We start from the raw sequence: 9,922 nt of genomic DNA, 5'->3' as shown, positions 1-9,922 counted from the left end.
AACAATGGTGTAGTCTGAGATGCAGCCATCTTAAGGGACCTTCCAGGGAATATATAACATTCAGAGGCAAGATCATGTTTTCGGAAGCTGAGGAGTTGGGGCCCCAGTGAAAGTCCTTGAAATGGGAAGATGAGTATCGTGGCAGAGTTTGTAACTCTGATCCCGCATGCATAACTCCAAGTCCCACAGGGTTTGGTAGAATTTACTCTCAAGTAAGCATGCATAGGATTTCAGCCTTAGCGATGCCCCCTGATATGAGTGTTGACAGCATTGTTAAGGAAATGGTGATGGGATGATCATTTCTCATTCATTTCCTATCAATCCCTTTTGAATGCTGTCCTATGCATGTTTACTTGAGAGTAAATGCTACTGAATGCATTTGGACTTCTTTCTGAGTCGACAGGTGTATAGCATTTTCATGGCTAGTCTCTCTCTCTCTATATATACAATTAATACTAATACTACTACTACCAATAATAATAATACAGTGGTGCCTCGGGTTAAGAACTTAATTCATTCTGGAGGTCCGTTCTTAACCTGAAACTGTTTTTAACCTGAAGCACCGCTTTAGCTAATGGGGCCTCCCACTACTGCCGTGCCGCCAGAGCACAATTTCTGTTCTAATCCTGAAGCAAAGTTCTTAACCTGAGGTACTATTTCTGGGTTAGCGGAGTCTGTAACCTGAAGCATATGTAACCCGAGGTAACACTGTAATAATAATAAAGCTGAAATGAGGAAATTGTTAAGTTTATTGCCTTACTTCAAATTGGCCTGCAAAGACATTGGGTTGCATCCCATGACCAACTCATAAGCATTAATTCCAATTGGTCTACTCTGAGAAGGACCTTGTTTGATATCTATATCTATATCATCTATACCTATAATCTATCTATCTATCTATCTATATCTATCTATCTATCTATCTATCATCATCTTCCCCTCCCTTCCTGAGTCTTAATCAATTATGGGCACTGTTAAAAAGGCGAAAGATTTATACGATCTGAGGTGAAACCAGAGTAAAATCCCAGATTACAACAATTATGGGCACTGTTGTAATCTGGGATTTTATTTATTTATTTATTTATTTATTTATTTATTCATTTCATGAATAAATAAATAAATAAATTTTCGCTCTATAACACGCACCTGACCATAACACGCATGTAGTTTTTAGAGGAGGAAAACAAGAAAAAAAATATTCTAAACAAAACAGTGGATGTATGATTTTTGTGGTTCATGCTGCGGCCACAGACATGTGATCTGATGGTGAGTTTGGGGTAGCCCAATGTAAAAATCCTGAGCATCCATTTGGATCCGTGCTTTGTAACCACATTTTAAGTGGGGAGGGAAGGAAAAGCACTCAAGGGACAAGGAGCACGCGTTGGGAGTGTGGAGAAGGATGCTGCTAATAATGCAGGAGAGGGGTTTAAGGGGAGAAGGAACACTCGTGGGGTGTGTGGAGAGGGATGCTGCTAATAATGCAGGAGAGGGGTATAAGGGAAGAAGGCTCCTCTCCCACTTTGCTCCTTTAAAACAAGCAGGCTCTGCTTCTCCCTGGCTCGGCTCGCTGAAAACCTTTGCTGCTATTTAGCGAGCTAAGTGGGGAGGAGAGAGGGACAGAGAGCACGGTTGCTTTAAAGCAGCCAACCAGACAGGAGCTGCTTACACCTGTGTAAGCGGCTCCTCTCCCGCTTTGCTGTTTCAAAACGAGCCATGGAGGAGGGAAGTAGGGAACCATGGATCCTCTGCTCATGACTACAGCAGATCCCCCCGCCATCCATAGGCATTCGCTCCATAACACGCACAGACATTTCCCCTTACTTTCTAGGAGAAAAAAAGTGAGTGTTATGGAGAGAAAAATACGGTATATACTGCTTGAAACCTCAAAGCAGTTTCCAAAAAGAAGAAAACAACAAAATGATCCATAAAAATAGTTAAGGTAAAGGTAAAGAACCCTAGGATGGTTAAGTCCAGTCAAATTTGCCTTTGGGGTTGTGGTGCTCATCTCCACTTTCAGGCCAAGGGAGCCGGCATTTGTCTGAAGACAGCTTTCTGGGTCATGTGGCCAGCATGACTAAACTGCTTTTGACACAACGGGACACCGTGACAGAAACCAGAGCGCATGGAAACGCTGTTTACCTTCTCGCCGCACCTATTTATCTACTCACACTGGTATGCTTTTGAACTGCTAGGATGGCAGGAGCTGGGGCAGAGCAACGGGAGCTCAATCTGACACATGGATTCAAACCTTATGATGATCGGCAAACTCAAGAGGTTTGGTGGTTTAGACCAGTGTTCCCCAACCTTGGGCCTCCAGCTGTTTTTGGACTACAACTCCCATCATCCCTTGCTAGCAAGACCAGTGGTCAAGGATGATGGGAATTGTAGTCCAAAAACAGCTGGAGGCCCAAGGTTGGGGAACACTGGTTTAGACCATAGCACCACTCACGTCCCAAAAATAATTTAAACCCACTATTTAAAATGTTCAAAAAATGATCAAAAGCAGCATTAAACGCTTGTCAATATACTTCATACTTGGGCAGGCCTGCATGTTTTTAGCAGGTGCCAGAAACAGTACACCAAATGCACCTGCCTGAGGTCAATAGGCAGGGAGTTCCAAAGACTGTTTTCTAACAAATGCAAAATGAATGTCATGCAGCACCTGGGGCTTTTGACAGTTCTGCAGTTTGAAGCTGTTGAGTGGGTATATTGGGGTAAGGCAATCTGACAGGTAAACTGGCCGGTCAATTTTTAAAGGGGAGGAAAGAATGGTGGAATTTGGCTAGTTAATGGGACTTGATTTTCGTAGGGTTGACAGATTGCAAAAAGTGAAAATCCAGACACAAAAGTTGTTGAGCTTCTTTTGGTAATATCCCCCCAAAATAAGTCTGAGCTATTTTTAAGGAAATTTGCCAAAATCTAGACTTCCAGTATGGGTTGCCATACGCCCAGATTTTTCTGGACATTTCAGCAATTTCCGCCCAGATGACTGCCATATTCCATCTATGTCTGGGAATTTCCAGGTGTATGGCAGAGCTAAATAATGCCCAAAGAAAACCCATTTTTACTTAAACAATCCTACCATTAAGTAGATTTGCCTGCAAGGAAAGTGTCCTTGAATAATGCCTCTTGTGACTGTGCTTGGAGGATAGAGGTACGGAAGGGAGATAAATTCAGTCCCATTTGCCTTTAACTTACTATATTCTCTTTTTCCAAAACAATGAGGGAACCAACACACACACACACACACACACACACACACACACCCTTTGAAATCTGCACTTCTCCACATTTTGCAATGTGGTTCTCTGGCCAAGGAATGTACACCAAAGAATGCAAAGCCCAGGATAAAAGTTGGCTACAAGATGCATCTCTGAGTGAAAATAACATTGAAAAATGTGTTGCGACAGGCACAATTGCATAGAGAACTGTGGATATTAGGAAAAATTCACCCTAAAACGCAAATCAATTTTCACGAGAACATTCTTTTTTCAAAATAATAATAATAATAATAATACTGAAAAAAACATAGAAAGATTCATCATGTTAGGAAAACTGCAGCACAAAAAGGAATGTTTTATGGAATATTTCATGTTTAAAAAATGCCTATTTTAGGGAAAATCTGCACTACAATGCTGGTGAATTTTCTGGAGGACTTTTAAGAAAAAAGCTGATGCAGAAATGGGAAAAGTTGAACTTGAGTTTGGGAAAAGAGAAATTGGGAGAAAACAAAATTGACAAATTTGCCTATTGCTAGGTAGAAAGTGTGTGTGTCTGCACACGCAGAAATGTCTGGCTTGTGCACAGCTGAAATGTAGCCTATGGTACCAAGGTGAAATTCACATTACTCTCCCATGTTAATCACCCTCATTGTAGCCAGGCTGGGGATTTCAGTTGGGGTCTTTTTTCATTGTTATTCCTGCTTTTCTGAATTGAAAACAAAATCACAAACCATGGGACAAAATCCTTGAGCATCCCTTTTTTCACACTGGGAATCCCACAAGTAGGTCATGAGAGTGGTGAATCTCTGCAGCTGGTCTCCCTCAGAGACTGGTACCCAGTCTAGGAACATAAAACTAAGCTTATATTAAGCAGGACCATTGGTCCATATTGTTATGTACTGAAGTTCTCACCCCGAGCCAGCAGGGGGATACTGTAGATAGTTTTCACTCAGGTCCACATATGCAAATAAGGGATTGAAAATGATGTTCAGTGATTGGGTAGTTACAGAAAGTGTTACAGTTGCGTTGTAGTGGAGCTCTATGTAAGCAGGCTTGCTGAACCTTTCAGTTCAGTTCTGTTCTGGTCTGTGAATAAACAAGAGCTGTTTGAAGAATCACTATGTCGTCTGATATGTTCACCCACAACTTAACACATATAACTCTGGATTGTCTACACCAACAATGCTGGGTGTTCTCCAGCCTGAGGGCCCCATTCCCTTCTGGGAAGCCTGCCAAGGGCCAGGTGCCAGTGGTGGGCAGACCCTCCAAGTGCCCCTATTTTCCAGGGACATCCCTGATTTAGAGAAGCCGTCCCGGTTTCTGATTTGTTCCCAGAATGTCCTGCTTTTCCTTTAAGATTTCCCTATTTTAATTGAATAAATGTTGGAGGGTATGGAGTTATCCAACCCCTGAGCTGTCTGAAGGGCATCTTGTATAAGGAAGGTTTTTTAAATGTTTAATGTTTAATTATGTTTTTATATATGTTGGAAGCTGCCCAGAGTGGCTGGGGCACCCCAGAAAGATGTGTGGGGCATAAATAGTAAAATTATCATTATGGAATGGGACGTCCCTATTTTCATTGGAGAAATGTTGGAGGGTATGCCTCTTTAAATACCTGTTCTTCTTTCTCTTTTATACTACAGTGGTACCTCTGGTTAAGAACTGAAACTGTTCTTAACCTGAGGTACCACTTTAGCTAATGGGGCCTCCCGCTGCTGGCGCGCCGCCGGAGCACGATTTCTGTTCTCATCCTGAAGCAAAGTTATTAACCTGAGGTAATATTTCTGGGTTAGCGGAGTCTGTAACCTGAAGTGTATGTAACCTGAAGCATATGTAACCTGAGGTACCACTGTACTTGTTAGACCTGCTAACTCAACACATGTAAATGTGTTTAATCTTTGTTTCTGGATATGCTCTCGCATTCTCTGCCATTCTGTTGTTGGCAGCATACACACTATACATTTAAAGCACACATCTCCTTTAAAAGATTCCTGGGAACTGTAGTTTATCTCCCCCCCCCCCCACAGAACGACAATTCCCAGCACCCTTAATGCACTACGATTCCCAGGATTTGTTCGGAGGGGGTGAGTATTAACATATGGTTTATCCACAGCTATGATCAGAATAGCATGTTAAAAAGCAGAGACATCACCTTGCCAACAAAAGCCCGTATAATTAAAGCTATGGTTTTCCCAGTACTGATGTATGGAAGTGAGAGCTGGATCATAAAGAAGGCTGATCGCCAAAGAATTGATGCTTTTGAATTATGGTGCTGGAGGAGACTCTTGAGAGTCCCATGGACTGCAAGAAGATCAAACCTCTCCATTCTGAAGGAAATCAGCCCTGAGTGCTCACTGGAAGGACAGATCCTGAAGCTGAGGCTCCAGTACTTTGGACACCTCATGAGAAGAGAAGACTCCCTGGAAAAGACCTTGATGTTGGGAAAGATGGAGGGCACAAAGAGAAGGGGATGACAGAGGACGAGATGGTTGGACAGTGTTCTCGAAGCTACCAGCATGTGTTTGACCAAACTGCGGGAGGCAGTGGAAGACAGGAGCGCCTGGCATGCTCTGGTCCATGGGGTCACGGAGAGTCGGACACGACTAAACGACTAAACAACAACAATGATCAGAATTCAAAGACACATTTCAGCTGGGCAAAAACACACAGGGGAGATTGAGTGAGGGTGTGTGGCAGAAAGGGGGTGTGGCTTGGGGAAACTCCTAAGGGCCAGATGGAGGGGGACAGAAGGCCACATTCGGCTCTCAGGCCTCAGGCTTCCCCCACAAAGTGACTGACAGTAGCTTTCTAAGCTTTCAAAAAGGAGGTTTGAGCAGGAGAAATTTCAGGTGAAGGGCTGTGACGATTGGCAGCATCTGTTCCAGTAGTGCAAACTGGGAACATCTACTCCATGGGTAGGCAAACTAAGACCTGGGGGCCGGATCCAGCCCAATCGCCTTCTCATTCTGGCCCATGGATGGCCTGGGAATCAGTGTGTTTTTACATGAGTAGAATGTGTGCTTTTATTTGAAATGCATCTCTGGGCTATTTGTGGGGCATAGGAATTCGTTCACACACCCCCAATATAGTCCGGCCCCCCAAAAGCTCTGAGGGACAGTGGACTGGCCCCCTGCTGAAAAAGTTTGCTGACTCCTGATCTACGCAAACAGAGCCCATCTGCATCAAATGTGTTGGTTTCCATGCTTTCCTTTTGGCTGCCTGGAGACCAGAACCATCAGCGCAGTCCCTGTGTTTTGCCTGTAGCTTTAATAAATTGATCCAGAGGACCAAAACAAGGAGACCCACTTTCAATCACTGATCAAAGTTCTGCACAAAGGAGGGTGGCAGGTTCAAAGGTCCAGACTGTGACCATATCTCTCGCGAGACAATCTGTCTCTTCTCTCTTCTGCGGAGCCATCGCCTTTGAGGAATTTGCCTCTAACCTCAACGCTGCTGCTGTGGTTTTTTGGTGTGTTTTTTAATCCTCCCAAACTGGTTTGGGTTATTTAAAGATGGATGGAGAGGATGGCATTATAACCACCGTTGCTTATCTCCTCCCAAAGTGTTTTATCATTCTGGCTCATTCTGAGTGAGCTACCAGTCATTCCACCAGCCCCAGCCCCCCCACCCCGGTGGGTTATTTATTTATTTATTTGTCCAGAAGTCCAGAGAGGACCAGCAAACCGTCTGTGGCAATGAAGTCTCTTTTTGGGGGTGGCGGTGGCAGGGTGGATAAGCAAAGAGACTGAAGGTTGTCTGACTGAGCTCTCGATTCATACTGATGACCCTCCTGGAATGTCCATGCCAGCTCCAGAATTCAGTGGGAGCTGCAGTGCAACAAATTCAGTGGAGTCCCATCCCCACAAAAAACCTAGAAGTCTTGGGCGACACCAGACCCTCCAAGTGTCTCTATTTTCCAGGGACAGTCCCAGATTTACAGAAGCCATCCCAGTTTCTGATTTAATCCTGGAATGTCCCGCTTTCCCTAAGGATGGTCCATATATTCATGGGAGAAATGGAGATAACGAATTATACAACCTTTAGAAGACATCTGGAGGCAGCCCTGCATACGGAAGGTGTTTTAAAAAAATATTTAATGTTTTATGATGTTTTTATCTGTGTTGGAAGCCGCCCAGATTGGCTGGAGCAACCCAGTCAGATGGGCGGGGTATAAATAATAAAATTATGATGATGATGATTACGGAATAGGATGTCCCTATTTTCATCAGAGAAACGTTGGAAGATATGCAATGCAAACTGAAAATTCTCTTAGGCCGCATCTGGCCTTTCCAGAGACTTGGTTCAAAGTTGCTGGCGGTTTCAGAGCAGCAGGGCTTTCGATGGGGTTGGGGCCCTGACAAATGCCCCCAAGTTTACCACCTTCTGGAACTAGTTGCCTGGGAGTGTCCTTCATTTTCATGAATGGAGGGTGTCTGTCTCAGGGTAATGGGGTGGAGAATGGCTTCTCTTCCAAAGTCAGCTTCCATTCAGTGATAAAAGAATTCCATATAGCACACTGTAGAGCAGGCATCTCCCTCTTCCTCTCTTTGTAAAGGAATCAATAGATACAGCCTGCCTTCCATGCCCAGCTTCTTCCCACATGCTCAGATGGACCACCTCACTCTGCCTAATGATAGGGCCGGCTCTTCATACTTAGCCTCTTTCTCACACTGGATAGTTGAATCTGCTCCATTCTGTTGTTTGTTCTGGAGGGGCAAAATGGAGCCATCAAACTTCCTTCCAAAACTTCCTTCTCTGTTTATCCCAAGAAGATGAAGATAAAATATAGAGAGCTATACATAGATCTATAACTGTGTTTTATGAGGATCGTGAATATTGCATTTTATATTTTCTTTTTCTATATATTTCTTTTCTTTTGACACATCGCCTTTTATCATCTTTATATAAAAGTTTGGATTTTATTGCTTAATACGTTAAAAAACAACCCATCTCTAATAAATTCTATATATTAAAAAAACAAACCCAAAACTTTCTTCTCTGCTTATCCTGATTAAAAACTGAACTTTCAGAAGAGGAAGAACCCAGGACAATGTAGAATGAGCTGAATAAGTGCATCTTGTTTTTCAAGAAACAAAAAACAGAAGGCATTATACATGATGAAAACTGTTGCCTAGGACCATCAAATGTATTTCAGGAGTGTGACGACATCAAGGACCAATTTTCATCTCATTTGTTAGGATACCACCGCACTGATGGATTTATGGCTTTGTAGTCCGGGGTTCCCGAGAATATATTCCCCTTAAATAAATACCTTGAGTGGCTTCTAGTGACATCACAGTAAACCACAAGAGTGAAGCCTGAGGAGTTTATGTTCTCGCCAGAACCCTGAGCTTTAATGATAGCTGAGTTGGCAAACTTCCATGCATTATATATTGTGGCTCAAGTTAGCTTGAGTGATGGTGCAGAGAAATGCGAACAGGACTAGGCTATGGCATGAAGCAAAGGGTTCTGAAACAGAGTCTGGGTGCATTAATTAAAGGTTTTCCCCGATGAGCGTTCAGCTACAACTTCAGGCATTTGGAAACAGATTCCTTTAAACTCTGTGGGGCTTAAATGTTATTCATACAATTGTTTCACCTGGGCCACGTTGCAGCAGCATTCTGCTTTCTCTGCACTGTAAACCCTCTAAATGTTCCTATTTTCTGGGGACAGTCCTGGATTTACAGAAGCTGTCCTGGTTTCTGATTTGATCCTGGAATGCCCTGCTTTTCCTTAGTAAAGGTAAAAGTAAAGGGACCCCTGGCCATTAGGTCCAGTCGTGGCTGACTCTGGGGTTGCGGCGCTCATCTTGCTTTATTGGCCAAGGGAGCCGGCGTACAGCTTCCGGGTCATGTGGCCAGCATGACTAAGCCGCTTCTGGCAAACCAGAGCAGCGCACAGAAACGTCTTTTACCTTCCCATCGGAGTGGTACCAATTTATCTACTTGCACTTTGACGTGCTTTTGAACTGCTAGGTTGGCAGGAGCAGGGACCGAGCAACGGGAGTTCACCCCGTCGCGGGGATTCGAACCGCCAACCTTCTGATTGGCAAGTCCTAGGCTCTGTGGTTTAACCCACAGCACCACCTGCTTTTCCTTAGGACGTCCCTATTTCCATTGGAGAATTGTTGGAGTTATGTGACCTCCGAGCCAAGGAGATACGTAACTATACAGCCTTTAGAAGACATCTGAAGGAAGCCCTGTACAGTCAAATCTTGGTTCCAGAACGGCTTAGTCGCTGAACAAACCAGCTCCCGAACGCTGCAAACCTGGCTTGCGAATGTTTTTTGGAAGCCGAACATCCGACAGAGTTTCCGCTTGAGCGCAGGAAGATCCTGCAACCAATCAGAAGCTGTGCCTTGGTTTTCAAATGGTTTCAAATGGTTTCGGGAGTCAAATGGACTCCCGGAACGGATTAAGTTCGAGAACCAAGGTACCACTTTAATGTTTTATTATGTCTTTATATATGTTAGAAGCTACCCAGAGTGGCTGGGGCAACCCAGTCAGATGGGTGGGATATTATGATTATTATGATTATTATTATTATTTAGGACATCTCTATTTTCAGCAGAGAAATGTTTGAGGGTGTGGCACTCCTCCCAACCCGTTTTAAGGATCTGGCTTGAGCCAATACAGTGGTACTTCAGGTTACATACGCTTCAGGTTACAGACTCCGCTAACCCAGAAATAGTGCTTCAGGTT

The sequence above is a fragment of the Podarcis gaigeae genome (genome assembly GCF_964106915.1).
Source record: "Podarcis gaigeae genome assembly, chromosome: 16".
Classification (NCBI taxonomy): Eukaryota; Metazoa; Chordata; class Lepidosauria; order Squamata; family Lacertidae; genus Podarcis; species Podarcis gaigeae.
The sequence above is the reverse complement of the archived record's forward strand: the minus strand, read 5'-3'. Positions refer to the sequence as shown.